Source organism: Ambystoma mexicanum, chromosome 5p, assembly GCF_040938575.1.
Source record: "Ambystoma mexicanum isolate Mex_15411 chromosome 5p, UKY_AmexF1_1, whole genome shotgun sequence".
Lineage (NCBI taxonomy): Eukaryota > Metazoa > Chordata > Amphibia > Caudata > Ambystomatidae > Ambystoma > Ambystoma mexicanum.
In genome coordinates, this window is record NC_090930.1 from 194877213 (window position 1) to 194893462 (window position 16250).

General features: G+C 42.6%; 1 long non-coding RNA gene across 1 annotated transcript in view; it reads right to left on the reverse strand.

Annotated features, from left to right (window-relative positions):
* Nucleotides 1-3778: 3778 nt before the first annotated feature.
* LOC138480844 (uncharacterized) overlaps nucleotides 3779-16250 on the reverse strand; it is a 40335-nt gene continuing 27863 nt past the window's right edge. Inside the window, exon 3 of the long non-coding RNA XR_011274144.1 lies at nucleotides 3779-6952. This is a non-coding gene — a long non-coding RNA (uncharacterized lncRNA). The remainder of the gene's footprint in view (nucleotides 6953-16250) is intronic.

A 16250-nucleotide genomic window follows, 5' to 3' on the forward strand; every position in this document is an offset into this window, starting at 1 on the left:
TGCCCATGTAGTTCTTAATTTGCTTGTGGATTAGGCTGCAGTGTCTGTGCACTGCCTTTTCAGTGTTCCACTCAGGGATCATTCTAGCTGCAAATCTGCTGAAACGGTACTCTTCTTTCCTAACATCTATTTGCTTGCTTGCCTGAGTATAATCTTGTGAATGGATCGTTACAATAATTCATTTTATTGGGAGAAACATGAATGGATTTGCAATATTCTTTTTCTACGGGTACTGTTCCAGTGGTTCTTAAACGTGCCGTGGTCCTTCCACTCCTAAAAAAAAACCTGACCTTGATTCTCGAGTTCCTGCTAATTATAGGCCGAACTCCCTGTTGCCAGCAATTTCTGGAAAATAATGACTGTTTCCACCTGTACCAATCGGGCTTCCTTCCCAAGATGGGGACGGAGTCCATTATGATTTCATTGCTGGATGACCTGGCGATGCTTCAGGACCACAGAGAGACAGGAGTTCTTATTCTCCTGCATCTCTCCATGGCCTTTCATACAGTGGACCACCAAATTCTTTTGGCCAGACTAGAACATGCTGGTGTAGTTGGATCTCTTCTGGCCTGGTTCAGGCCTTTTTGGAGAGCGATCACAGACGGTTTCTTTCCAAGCGTGCTTTTCTTCTTTTGTTGAGATATCCTGCAGAGTTTCCCAGGGGTCGGCTCTAACTCTGCTTTTGTTTAACTTGTATGTGCACATGTTGGTGGATCTCGTAACTGAGTACGGCATACTCTTTTATTCATACGCAGATGATACACAGCTGATTTTTAGGTTGGATTCACCGCAGTCCTCATCTCCCAGTCGGTTGCGGGACTGTTTGGAAAAAGTTGGTGCGTGGAAGGTGGCCAACGGGCTTCAGTTTAATGGGAATAAAACAGAGATTTTAGTAGTCGGACCCCAGGCGAGTGACCACCTTTGGAATTCGCAATACTGGCGTGACTCCCTTGGCCCTTGGCCCTTGTCCTGTTCCTTGAGCCTCAGTTAAGAGCCTGGGTGCTTCACGAGAGACCCTAATGGCTCTCGTGAAGCACCACGCTGGTTACATCTGCAACAGCATTTATCTGGGACAGCCAAAGAACCAGATTCAGAGATTGCAGGTGCTACAGAATGCAGCAGTGTGTTTAGCGCTTAATGTTATCCGTTTGACTCCTTCGGCTGCTCTTCTTCGCCGACTACAGTGGCTGCCTGTTGAAGCGTGGATCGAGTTCAAGACTGTGTGTGTGGTACACAGAGATCTTCATAACACTGTTCCTCAATACCTGAGGAAGAAGCTGGTTAGAGATGTTCCTGCTAGAAGTCTTTGTTCAGCATCACAGGCTCTTCTGAAGATTCCTAAATTTCGTTGTAAGTGGCTAGGTGGCCGCTCTTTTTCAGTACTTGCCCCCAGTTTGTGGAATGCCCTCCCATTACATCTGAGAGTGCAACCTGAATACTTTCCTTTTAGGAAAGCACTTAAAACCAACTGTTTGGCTTCTTTTCTGCTCCATAGTATTTTTTAGGTATGCTCTAGTAAAATATGCTCTCCTCAGCTCAGCACCTAGATGCCTTTGGGCCTTAGTTTGCGCTTTATTAAATTTAAATAATAATAATCAGAATAAGCCAACAGGTATGGTTGTGCCCCCTCAAGGCTGGTTGACATCGGCAGTGTCTGCCTGTTAAGCATAGACAGTGTTGTTAATAGTGCTGTGCATACACCATACAAATGTGCTGTACTTTTCAGGAACTGACTGTACTGGACTGCTGTAATTCTGCAAAGCTGCCCTGATGAAAACTTCTGGTACAAGTATAGCAGACCTTCTAACCTGCACAGACACTGCCCTATCAAAAGTATAGTAGTCCTGCTAACGGTTTCTGGCAATGAGACATTCAGGATATGACAACAGTACTGCAGTGTGACATGTTTCAGTAAAGGGCCAGGAGGATAGCTCAGGGAAACGCACTTCGCACTTGGCGCAGTATGGGTTTTATACATGGTCCTGCACTTAGAAGATGGACTCCGGCATGAAGCATGATATAAAAAGTAGTTTATTATAATTATTATAACATTTCAACTAGGACTAGTAAGTATATCAGTAATTCTAAAGAGTTCTGATTCTTGCCTCACATTTGGCACCTGTATGCATAACTGCTCATTAGGATAGAATGGGAGCTTTAAAACACCATGGACATTTCTTCCTTGTCATTAGTTTTGACTATTAGGTGGCGCTGAAATAGTGGCTCTTGTTTTATTGTCATTTAAACAAAAGCTTTAAAATAAGAGATTCAAATTGGGGCTTGGAATGAGGGTCTATAATGCTTTTCAATGCAGATGGTATATGAGGATGGATTTGTGTTGTTTGGCTATGTGTCACACCCATCTCTAAGTCAAATCTATATGATTTTCCTACCGTTCCCACCCATCTCCACCTTAAACCACACCCCTTTTTGCACCCTTTAACCTGCATTTGTAGTGTGTCGTGGATTTATTAGCCATTTTATTTAGTTATAGCAGAAATGTGTTCCTGGTCACGTGCACAAATAAATGTAAATTCTATAAAAGATGCTGGTCTGGTTCATAGCTTTCAAACTGCATTTAAGATTGAAAGGCAGCTAGCATATTTGATCCATTGTAGTGAGGCTGTAACAAGTCGTGGGAGTCCAGGTTTGAGTATCATTTGGACTTTCTCAATTTTGACTAGCATTGGGCCACGTTTCTCAGGTCTGTTTCTAGTTTATGGACCCTAATGAGCAGCTTTTCTTGTTGACCCTTAAATTGCTGTAAACTAATGGATGAAGGGCATCCGAGTGGTATCTCGCCACAGAGACTCTAAGTTTAGGTTTGGTTGTGAGGGTGAAAAAACATCTCACGTTATTTTGCAAGGTGGTACTAGAGGGCATGATGGGGTAGTCAATAAATGTAACACCTGGCTGCGACCGGGACGCTAACATATTCGGCAGTGCCCTGCGGATGGAGTGCTATTACTGTTCGATACAGTATCTTGGGTCGGAGACTATTCTCTGGCATCTGAGGACTTCCTCAAGGCTGTTTGGCTCACCTCTGGCAACGTTGTCCAAAATGCACTTTCTCAAGAATCCCTATTCTTATAAGCTAAGAATCTTCACACAGTTGAGCAGGCACTTACTGGGCTAGCCACACAGAAAGAAAAACGAGAGGCGGTGCTTAATGCGTCACCCCAAGCGGTGCTGGGCCACCAACAGGCCAGCCAATCGGGAAAGAGAAAGGTGCCCGGAAGTGTATGAATTACTTTGTGTCTGTGTGCTTAGCGCAGGCGTGGGTTGGGGTTGAGATGAGAATACACACTAAAGTGTGCCATGCAGTACAAGAGAAAATGCTTGTATAGGCAATATGCTCGTTTCCCACTGTGGGCGTCTATGATTTCAACAGTGCTCATAAACACAGAAAACGATAACACTTTGCACTATGAGCGTTGTTTTTAATATTATTGCGAAGTGGTGCTGTTTAACGGTTTTAGAACATGGCACCCTCCAGCTATGGACTCTTTCCACTGACAATGAATGTGGCGCACAATAAAAACACTTGTTTATCTTTATTCATCCTCAGATTCTACTTTGAGAAGGCACCCAACCCGTCTCACACCCACCTTAACAAATACCCTGTGTCGTAATGGATTATGGTGTGTAACAATGAAATATTTATTAATTTTTAGAATTCAAAGAAAATCAAGCAAATCAAAATTAGGGCAGCAGCCACCAGTGTGTGGCAGTATACATGCAAAAACTCCTACAATACAGTTACTTCAAACTCCTAAAATAAGATACATAAACCTTTAATAGAAACAGAAACAAAATTACTTTTTCTTCAAAATAACAGATAGCAAACAGGTTAAGCACTCCCCCTGCAACACTTCCCCCAAACACCTGCTGACTAAATTATTTGTGGATGGAAATCAGTGGCAAGGAGTCAGAAAGAACAGGGAAAAATCAGATTTAAAATTCAGTCCACAATCCCAAGACGGGAGGCCAGAAACGAAAATGAAAACCATCAAAAGGAGCAAAATGGCAACCTCTGATTTTACTTGTTACTTGTATCTCAGTTTACAATTACGGTAGGATAGCTATCACAGAAATTCATGTGGCTGCACTTAAGAGACATGGAAGCTTACAGACTACTGAAAAGGGCACCAAAGCAACGTGGACACAGGTAAGACATCTTTTTTTGGAAGGAAACAATGCAGAAGAAAACATGCAGAAGAATTGCAGCTCTTATTTGACACAGGCTTTAAAATGACAAGCACCTAGGAAAAGGGGCTTAGCTGTGAACATCGGAAATCGGCTTTTGGATGAGAAACAAAGGCACATATCAGACAGGATTCTGAGGGAAAGGAAATATTCTTAATGAGATGATGTTTGGGTTTTTCTGGGAAAAATACAAATCTGAATTGAGAGAAAAGCACAATACATGGGAAAATTCGGTTTTTGCTGCAGAATGAGAGATTCTATTGAGGCGCTATTTTAATTACTATATTATTAAAGAAGGTCACTGCATGCAAGGGGGTTAATTTCGAATTTTAAGTAGCTCGCACTGCGTACCTCCTTATAGGGAAATTATTATTTATTTTCAAAATGGTACTAAGGACTTACAAAGATAACTGAAATAATTATAAAAGGAATACGCTAACAGATATGGACTAATACAGATTCGTCTAAGGAAAGGTGAACATATGATACTGGCGATTTGGGATTTTGTATGGGATTTGAATAGGATGCAAGGGTCAAAAGAGCAGGATATGCAGTTTTGGGTACTGGATGATGTGATACTTACAGGGTAAGCTTGTGTTTGGTAATTTGGACAGTCAGCAAGGTCTATGGATAGTGGGGCCAAGGGATATGGTCACTGAAGTCACTGGGACTGCTGGTCCCTCCTGGATAGGATCAGCTGGGTAAGGCCTGGTCACTGGGGACAGCTGGGCTCTCATGAATGGGATCAGTTGGGCACGGTCTGGTCAATGGGCTCCACTGGATGGGATCAGCTGCCTTTCCTCCTTTCTCCCTGGACTATTGGGTATGCCTGGATCTGGATGGGTGGTTCTGCCTCGATGGAATCAACTGCCTCTGGATCTAGTTTTGGAGTTTTTGAAACATCCCTTGTGTTTCTCTGTCACCTGCTTATATAGCCAAAGTGACATGTTAGAATTTTACAATCTAGGGGAAGTACACTGGAATCACCCATTGGCTGGTATATGCCGGTCTACTGGTGTTCCCTCCTCCCCCTGAGTTCATCGGTTCTGGGGAAATTACCTCATTTTATGTGTATGCATTTATGACTTTCTTTGTTTCACAAAGTCTATTTCTTGACAAAATTAGTTATGGAGCAAAACTTCAAATTTACACTAGCCACCATCATGAAAAGTAGATGTGCAGATTCAATGGGTCAAAGGGAATTTGGCAAGCCGATCGCTGACTCTGTGTGAGGTAGCATTGCATTTTTGCCCTTTGTTTGATATACATAATTAAAAAAATTATGGCAATGAGTACAAATGTTCAAAAGTATGTTTCATAGTAAATATATTAATAAATAATAATTCCTATTCATTTATAGTGCTGAGAAAAATGTCTTAAAGTGCAGCAGTCTTTTAGTGTCACTGGGAAAGATGGTCATGTGGGAGGGCATTGCTGCAAAAAAAAACAAAGCCAAATTGTCTGCTCTTGGCTTCAGTTTACACAAAGGGTCTCCTGGGAAGGGCGTTGAAGGAAATTGCACCTCTGTGTCAAAACACAGGGCCCAGTCACCTCCTTTGTATTAGCTGGCAGTCCTGCCGGCTAGTCCAGTAGGACCTGTAATTATCCTCAGCCCCAGCACATGTCCATGCAGAATTAGTTCACCCAAGGATGTGAAAGTGGGAGGCAAGACCTCCTTGATCAATGCCTGGGCTCAAAACCAGTTCTGCTAGTTTCAGAGTTTTTTTTTTTCTTTCAACAGAAACCTAGTCTTTTTGGGAATAAATATAATGTACATTTTATAGCAAACCCCCATATTCAATCACATTTATGTGCAAGCACAGGTTGTCACTTGATGTTTGGTTTTCAAATGGCACTTTACTGATCTGCACAAGAGCAGATCTACACGTGTGTTCATTTCCTTTCATGTCACTTTCACAAATGCGATTTCCCCTGCACACAGTTTCTTCATTACTAACCTCATGGAGGGCTTTTACATCTACGGTCAGTTTATGGACACAGAGAGATGCTGCCAAGAACTTCTTTGATTTTGACATGGAAAAGCAAGCCCCCATTTAATTTCTTTCTTCATGCAATTTGAGCGCAATGATTCACGGCAAAAAAACAAAAGCCGTGTTGAATGACAGCACAGAATTCTTTGCTCCAGTTACTTTTCAGTACTAATGCCATTCCTGAGATATATTGCCTTATTTTTTGGCAATTTGAATAAATAAATCACACATGGGTGTGTTTCCAGGAAGGGCACAACTTTGTGATGTTTAACATGAAGAAAGAACAAATTGTAAATGCAACTTGGATGTCATGCGCAGCTTTAGTATTTCAAAAGGACAGAACAGCAAATGTTGTGCCGTTCTGAGCATAGGTTATTTTTTGATGATTTACTTTGGAAATATACAATGCATAGCCATTTTTTGGGTGGCAGCGTACAGTGCTCGCCACACATGTACAAATGGAAGAACAGCACAGCTGCTTCTGTGGCATTATACCAATGTGGTTTTTTGGTGTGAAGGGAATTTCTGTTAGGTCTTATAAATGTACCCCACAGATACCCCCCAGCTCTGCCGTGACGTTTTGTTGCAGGAGAGTAGGGTTCATTTGGCGGAATCCTCCTTCCTCAGGGAGCAGCACTCCTAGATTCCCTTCCGTCTTTCAGTTGGAGGGTATGGAGCAGCACCCTCTTTCCTTCCTTCCCTTTCCAGGTTCCCGGGAAGTCCTCACCAAGCTAGGAGGTAATGGAGTTAATCATCTAATAGAAGATAGATGAAGACAGGTTTTAGGATTTTTCAATGACAGTATTCCTGGAAAATATACAATAGCAGAACATTGATTACAGTTAAGATTTTTCTGTGATCTCTTCCTCACATTTAGACAATAAAAACACACAAATTACTCAAAGGAACAAGATAACTTGATTTTTATACACCTCTGTTTCATTTTCACAATAACATCCAGCAATTTACTCAACAGGACCAGGACAGCAACTTGACTTTTAAAACACCCTTTTTCATTTTTACAATAACACTAAAGAAAAATACTCTCTGTAATATAAATATACCTATGCTTCTAAATACTTCCTTCTGCTTTTTCTTTTCCTTTTTTCTAATTCTTCCGATGATTCCTCTGTTTGATTTTCCATTGGCTCATCAATCAGCTGCAAAATGTGTCTGGGGTGACAACTTTTTAACTGATTGATGTGGACCCATTTCTCTTCTGACAGCTCTCCTTTGTGGATGCGGATCTTGTAGGCTACAGGTGAAAGTTTGTCTACAATTTCAAAGGGACCATGCCGGGGTGGGGGGAGGGCAAATTCTCCAGATTCCAATGAAATACGCAAAAGCATGCTGACAGTGTTTTCTTAGATTCTCAACATATTCATGTCTCATGGAGGTGTTAATCGGGTTCTGCTCATGTGTTCTATAGAGCAGATGCTGGAGTAACACCATTCTCATCCTGTCATTAGCTCAAATGGAGATATTTTGGTCTCAGAGGATCGTGTCGATCTGATGGCCATCAGGACAAGAGGTAATCAGATGTCCCAACTTAGCCCAGAGTCTGCCACAAACTTCTTCAGAATATTCACAATGGTTTTATTGTACCTCTCAACTCCCCCACTAGAGGATTGTAGGTATGCAATATGGAGTTTCCTTTTTACCCCAAGTATCTCCCACATTTTTGTCATCACTTCGCTGGTGAAGTGACTTCCTCGTTCTGACTCAATCCTTTGGGGAAGGCCAAAACGCGAGAAGATGTGGTTTATCATCAGGGCAGCTGCTGTTTCTGCCTTGCAATTTGGGTCCGGGAGACATTCCACCCATTTGCTAAACAAGCATGTTACTGTCAACATGTACTTGTTCCCCCGAGAGGAGCAAATCACGGGCCCGATGAAATCTACTTGTAAATCTGACCAAGGCTGTGTCATCCCCCTCGTCTGGAGGAGAGCTCGGTTTGTAAGTGAACTTGGCTGAAATTGTGTACACACAAGACACCCCTTCAAATATTGGTCATGGTCCTGCCCCATAGGTGGCCTGTATGCAACCTCCCGCAAGATTTCTAAAGTAGTATGAAACCCCGATGACCGGCTGTGGCCGTGTCATGGGTGTGACTTAGCATCAGGCTTCGTAATGAGGTAGGTACCACCCACTGGTCACATCCAAAGATGGATCTCCTTAGCAACAAACCGTCTTGGATTCAGAACATTTTGGTAAACTTCATCAACACCCTGAGATCCTCTTTCCAAATGTAATCAGTATTTTGGCAGAGGATAGTTCACAGGGTTCTCAAAGTGTTGGTAAACATTTCCCAATAATCGGTCCCCTTTTTGTGCCATGATTAAATCAGCATTTGCAGTCTCCTTACTCCACGGGCAGTTGAGAGTTCATTGTGAACAAGTTTCTGGGACCTGGTGACAGCAGGGACCTGGATTTCCCCCAACAGGGACTCAATCTCAAGTAGATCCCCCTGGATGGCTCCAGTTTTTGCCAACTGATCAGCCAGGTCATTTCCGGTTTTGTCTGGTCCCTCTATTGTGGAATGACCCTTAATCTTCTTCCAATAGCTGGTTATCCCATTAGATATGACCAGATCATTAATATTTTGAATGAGCTTGCCATACTTGAGTGGTTTATTATTTGCACACAGCATGCCTCTGGTTTTCCAGGTAATCATGTGCGCCATGAACCCGTTCCTGACATAATCTGAATCAGTGATTATGGCCAGTTTGTGGAGTCGTGTTGCACGGCAGCGAGTAGGCCTGGTGAACTGCCATCAACTCTGCCACCTGACTCCTGCAAGAACCGATCTAGTGCCCAGCGGAGGGTTCCAGGGCATCATCCACTCATACATCCCCAACGCCGGCCACCAGTTCTGTTTCCCCATTTTTGTCAACATGGTTGGCGCACCCGTCCACATACGCTGTGGGCATCCCCTTGCACGTGTCTTCTTCATAGACCTTGTGCAGGGAATTCAGGTACGCTTCCATGTTGTCTTGGGTTTTGAGACTTTCGTCCTCAAGTCAGTTTTCTCAGACACAATTATGCAAGTCAGCCAAACCTTGCGCGAGGAAACTCTTCTTGTTTTGGCCACATCTGACCTCCACAGAAAGCCTTGCATGGACAGAATCCGAAAAGTAATTCTGGAATTACTTACATTTCCTGCCCGGATTCTGTCACTTTGGAGGTATTGCAAAGGCTGGTGCGGAGTGTCCACAATGATGTGCTCCCCCTGGATGAACGGACAGGCAGATTATTTTTTTATGACCACACCGTTGTCAGGAGTGCATTCTCACAATCGTTGAATTTCTCCTGCACAGAGTATAAAGTTTTACTCACGTTGGAGATTAATTTATTGACCTTGTTATGCTTTTGATATAATACTGCTGTTAAGCATGTATTCGAGAACCCTGTCTCCAAGAAGAACTCCATGTTTTTGACAAGGTAAGCTAGACAAGGCGCTTGTGAGAGGCTCTTTTGAGTTGTTTCACTACCTTTTCTTGCTCTGGACCCCACTCCCACTTGACCCCCCGCTTCAACAATTGGACCAGGGGTCTCGTGACCTCTGCGTAATCCTCAATTAACTTCCTACTGTAATTAGTCAGTCTTAGAAGGCTCCTTAGTTCACACAGAGTTGTGGGGTATTTTTGTTTTAGTAGTGCTTCCACTTTCTTCGCTTGGGGACAGAGACCCCCAGGGGTGATTTCATGTCCCAAGAGGTTGACACGGGTCCTACACAACTCTTCCTTCTGGAAGAACAGTTTTGCTCCTGCAACCTCCAACTGGGTCAGAACATAGCGGATTTCCGTTATGTGTTCCTCCACAGTTGAGCTTTTAATCAGGACATCGTCCACATAGGCCAGGTTGCCCCTTTCACCCAAGTCGGGCATGGCCTTATGTAGAAAGATGTTGAAATCATTGCCAGAGTTTATGTATCCAAAGGGAGTTTGGGTCCATGTGTACTGCTGCCCCCAAAGGCCAGCTTGTACTGGTCTTCCCTACTAACGGGTATGGTCCAGTATCCATTGGTCAGGTCAATGGCAGTGTACACCTTTCACCCCTGGATCTGGGCCAGTCCCTCTTCAATGTAGGGAAGAGGCCATCCGGACATATGGACCCATTTGTTCAACTCCCTAAGGTCTGCGCAAAGTCTCCAATGGCCATTTGGTTTTAAACTCCCAAGTACTAGACAATGTTCCCTCTAAGCTCTGTGCATGTGCACTTGCCCAGCTTCCTTCTGGGTGCTGCTCAGAAGATTTTTAGCAGCGCATACAGACAATTCTCACCTATTCAAAAAGATTTAATAAGGCACAAGCCACAGCAATTGCCTGAAATTGTATTTCTTTTAAATTAAGCAACTAGTCTTGATATTCTGCTCATTTGCATTACACTACTATGCAAGGGTGACCGTAAACACCTAAAATCCCTAACAGCAAAACACACACAAGAGGTTAAAACGAATATTAAAAACTGTCTCCGTGAACAGAAGAATCTAACAAAGACATATTGTTCCCTCCCTACTCATGGCTCCTAAAGCTGACTCTATCACACTTTTACCAAATGACTCTAACTTCAGCCCCAGAACACATTAAGATACTACTGGACAACCTTGACTCTTTCTCTCTTGGCTCTGCGAAAGGTTAGTAGACGTGTAGCTATATCCACTTGTGTTATGTTTGTTGTAACATGAATAACGTTCACACGCCAACATTTCTGTTACTCATTGCGCCTTCCCAAAAGCATCACCCACACTATATAATCGAACTACCATCTCAAATAATGGATATTGTAAGTAAGCAAGCTACTTTGATGTGTAACCTTATCCCTTATTTCCTCTTTTTTTTACATATGTCACGCAAGTGCTTTGAAGCAGCCCCCTTGCAGGTTAAGGCATTACAAAACTCAAATATTAATTTGCCCTCTAGAGATTTTGAGAAGACAAATGTGATGCTCAGCGTCTCCTATTTTAGCACTACTAACATTACCCTATAAGTGGAGAGCAACGTTGCAAAATCATTTACTTAGCCTACAAGGGAAAATGGGTATGGACTATGCCTGGTATTACTCGTCCATAGTATCAGGTCACCACATATTCAGACAGGAGAATGCTTTCCACACAATCTGCATCATTTCCAAGTGTCCAGGGTTCCTTTGGCCATAGACCTTCACACATTATATGATAACTTGCTTCTATACAAAAACGCTTTCACTGAGCACTTGTGTAATCCTACACAACGATATATGGGTGGGGTATGTTGACAACAATCTTGTATGCACTGCAAAAGAATTGTGTACATGCAGAGTCATGACATTCTTAAAATGCACATAATATGTTGAGGCATTAAATATGCATTGCTTGCAAAGTATTGTGGGTCTGCAAATATCCCAGTGAGTGTTTACTGCTACAATCCCTCACTTTTTACAGCACTCTATCAACTAATATTGGAGGCTAGCACAGGGGCCGGGGAAGGGTATGTGTAGAAGAGCACAGGTCACCACTCCTTGAAGAAAGCAGCACATTTCAAATACCAAGGCACCAAGGCAGACATCTCGGCAGTACACTGAAGGAAATGTGCTGCTTGTTTGCTAAAGGATAGGAAATTCTAGTACCCGTCTAGACAACAGCACATTTGTTTTGTCTTTCTATGCTCAGCTGATGAATGCTTTTCAATATAACCATGTGTTCTGCGTGTATTGTCTCTAGCAGCTCCCTGCATCTTACTTAACTGATCACAAAGAATTACAGAAGAGGGATCCATAGTCACAGAAGAAGGCACTCAATTGTATCGCTGATGAATTGATGCTATTAACTTAAAAGACGTATATATGTAATTTTCTTCAGTAAGGCTCTTTTTTAATTGTATCTAGGCTGCGGTGGGGAAGGGTGGGCAAAACTACACACTTTAGTATGTGCCATGTCATTTCACTTCATATGTTGGGGTACAAGCAGGACTCTAATCAGATTATGCTCCCTACTTGGAGTCAAATGATTTTTCGGGGATTAAAAAAGTAATTAGCTTTGCCAATAGGGATACTTTCTGCTCATTAAAAGATGTTTTGTCCCCTTAAAATTCCTCTTGAGATCAGGCATTAATTTTAAATATCCTTCCTAGGCCACTGCTCTACTGGTCACTAATTCAAAAAAATATCTCTGGAGCTTTGTGGGTTTAAGCAATGATATGTTCATTGTTTCTCTTTTTTGTTAGGCACATTTTCCTTTTTTTAGGGAGTAAAAATTGATGCTGCATATGTCTCTTAGCTGTAAGGCTGGTGTTATCACTACCCACAGGAGAACGTAATGTGGATAGTAAGAAGAGGCACAGGAATTTGTGATCCTCATATTCTGATGGGCAATTATTCTGATACAATTATCATCCTTACACACATTATTAAAAGCATGTTCTCCTGGCCCTTGAATTACTTCATTAAAGTGGCACTTGAACTCCTATCAGCATGTTTTTGACACATTGTTTTTAATTGCCATTAATCCATCAGGCAAATCTTGTATTCTGTCTGAATTTCTTGACAGCCACATCAGTTATGACAACAACAGATATTTGTCTTTTGTAATAAACATGAGTGATTTTTCAGTGGCATAAAACATAAAAAATGTTCTGCACAGAAGTATGTTTGCAAGGTACTGTGGCAGATATTGAAGTCTTGGACTGGTTGATGAGTTTTCTCTATAATCACATATGACATATTTTATTTTAGCCTATCTGTTTAGAAAAAGTGTTGTAAGATTTGTAAATAATTGCAGTGGTTGGGAAGAGAAAATTCCTTTCCAAACTCTCTTTTGCAACGGTAGCTCACAAAGTGGCTTACCTCATTAGTCAGTTGCGCACATGGAAAATAATATGCGCACAACAGCCAACCAGTTGTGCACTTAGAGAAAAATAATGAGAGGGAACATTGGTACCAAATTATTAAAGGTACTGTGGACTGGACGAATTATCCCATGGTACTCTAGGTTTTTTATGATTTCTGTAAGGGACTCCGTAGATGCGAGAGGCAATAGATACTGCTACAGGAATACAGGCGTCATTCCAGGGTCCACGGGAATTGTGGTAGAATGTATTCTGGTGCGACCAGAGTTGTACGAGTTCCCAGCAAATATATCTTGAACATCTAAAAGCACCTGTTTCAACTTTTTCTTTTGTTCCTCGGTCTCACAGGCATCAGCGAGATTGACCCTTTCTTCAACCATCTGTCTGTAGCCTGGAAAGACCTTGGGTTTCGTGATCTCAGCGGTCTCCTCCAGCTGTTTGGAGAGATCTCTCATGAGGGTGTTGACCTGGACAGAGGGTTTCAGGTAGGAGAGGCAGTCATTGCGGACCTGGAATATCACCTCATCCTTCCTGATGTCACAGGTCACCTCTTCCCCCCGTAAGGGCAGGGAAAGTACACCAAGAAATTCCCCCCTTGCCGGGTGAAGATCTTTTCTGGCGGTGTGTCATTACCACAGTCATCGCAGTCATTGGGGATTGGTCCTATAATTTAATTCCCTAAGCCAATGGAAAAATGCTGGTCATCAACCGCCATTCCAATAAAGATGTCTACGCCAAGAGTGATACTCCTATGGTCGCTGTTATCCACCAATATTGGAATGGTGTTGTGTTCTAAGTCCACTAATGGTGTTGAGTTTAATCCCAAACCCTGCTGTTGGAGATGGTAATTGGGGTTTACATAAGCGTCTGGATTCTGAGGTTTCTGTCCTTGCTTAGTTTTTAAGTAAATTGAGAATTGTTGGGTCTGTCCTGGGATGGTGACCTCCTCTCCAATTTGAATTTCATCTGCACACAGTAGCAATTGAGCTGACCAAAATGCCTTTTCAGAATCATCAAAGCCCATAGGGTTGCCCCCCCCAATTGTAATGTAATTGAAGGTCCAAATTAATTGCAAATCGATTGAGAATGTCACTGCTTAAATAGAATGCAGCAGAGAGATCTTGCACGACCCAACAATTATGCTCTATGCTTTTATCATCTATGGACATTTTTACACCTGCTAGGCAGGAGATGTTTGGAATTGGGAGTTTCCAGGTCCATTTCCCACTTATCAACCAATTTAGATGTGGGAATGGTCGGATATTTTGGGAGTTTCCTGAACAATGCTTTGCCGATGACGTGTTTTCCATTCTTCAGGCACACCCTGGAGAGAACAAGCTCCATCCCCTCATATATCTGAATAGGGAAGAACAGGTGTTCACCCATTTTCTGGATATCAGCCAAGCTTTGAGCTGGTTTTTCATCACTTTTTACTACAGGACTTGGATTTTCAAATTGGGGATCGGTATAAAATTTCAAGGTATTTCCTTCCAGTATGGAATTAAGAGCTGAGGCTGGTTTTGTGCAAAGGTGATACTCTCTTGGTATTTTTCTTCCATAACCAAAATGTGGAGGTGTATGTAGGCAGTGAGTCGGTCCATTTTAAGCTGCTCCTCTTTAATATTCTGAGTCATGTAAAACTCAGTCAAGGCTTGATGTAACAGGCCACTGTCCTGCCACACCATCCATGTTAATGGAGGTGACCTGTTGCATCATGCTAGATAGCCAGGCTTCCTGCTGCTACTCTGCCCATTCCCCTCTAATGAATAGTTTTGACAGAAGTTGCTGCCTAGCCATATTAATCTCAATGGTGCTCATTATGAAAAGTGTTCTTCCTTTATTTAATCATCTATGCAAGGACAAGTCTGTCCTCGTGTTGCACAGTTTAGGGTTAGGTTAACTTTATTTTTACACACAGGCCTAATACCTAGTATCACTACCTTCAGTGGGTTAGCCTGCTGTGTTAAGCTGTCACGGGTGGGAACACTAAGCTCAATCCCGGCACAAGCCCCCACTGTTTAACGGTTTTAGAACACGGCACAGTCCAGCCAGGGACTCTTTCCACTGACGATGAATGTGGAGCACAATAAAAACGCTCTTTATCTTTATTGATTCTCAGATTCTACTCTGAGAAGGCACCCAACCCATCTCACACCCACCTTAATAAATACCCTGTGTCGCAAAGGACTATGAACCATGCCGGTGTGTAACAATGAAATATTTATTAATTTTCAGAATTCAAAGAAAAACAAGCAAATCAAAATTAGGGCAGCAGTCACCACTGTGTGGCAGTAGACATGCAAAACCTCCCACAATACAGTTACTTCACACGCCTAACATAAGATATATAAACCTTTAATAGAAACAGAAACAAATTACTTTTCTTCAAAATAACAGATAGGACACAGGTTAAGCACTCCCCTTACAACATTTCTCCCCCAAAAGCCTGCTGACTAAATTCTTTGTGGATGGAAAGCATTGGCAAGGAGTTAGAAAGAAGAGGGAAAAATCAGATTTAAAATTCAGCCCACCACCCCAAGATGGGAGGACAGAAATGAAAAAGAAAACCTTCAAAAGGTGCAAAATGGCATACTAAGATTTTACCTGTTACTTGTATATCAGTTTACAATTGTGGTAGGATAGCTATCACAGAAATGTGTGTGGCTGCACTTAAGACTACTAAAACTGAAACTATTCAGGACCACATCGATACCCTTGCTCCGACCCTTGCTGATTTATGTAGCCATTCCTTTTCATCTGGATCTTTCCCCTCCCATCTCAAGCACTCCCTTGCGCAACCTCTCCTCAAGAAACCTACAGCTGTCCAGCTAACTATCGCCCAATTTCCATTACTCCCTTTTGGGGAAACTCCTGGAAACGCTGGCCATCTCAGAGCTCAATCTTCATTCTGACTCTGTTGGCTCTCTCCACGACCACCAATCTGGTTTCAGAGCAGCCAGAAGCAGGGAAACAGCTCTTCTGAACATCTGTGAATACCTGCTCTCCAACCTTGACTCTAACATTCCCTCTGTCCTCATCCTACTTGATCTCTCCTCTGCTTTCGACACAGTCAACCATACCATCCTGCTCAATCGTCTCCATGACAACCTGGGTATCACTGATCAGGATCTGGCCTGGCTTACCTCTTTCCTTTCTGATCGACCTTCCCAGGTACAAATTGGGTCCTTTCTTTCCTCTATCTCCCTCTCTACCTGTGGTGTTCCCCAGG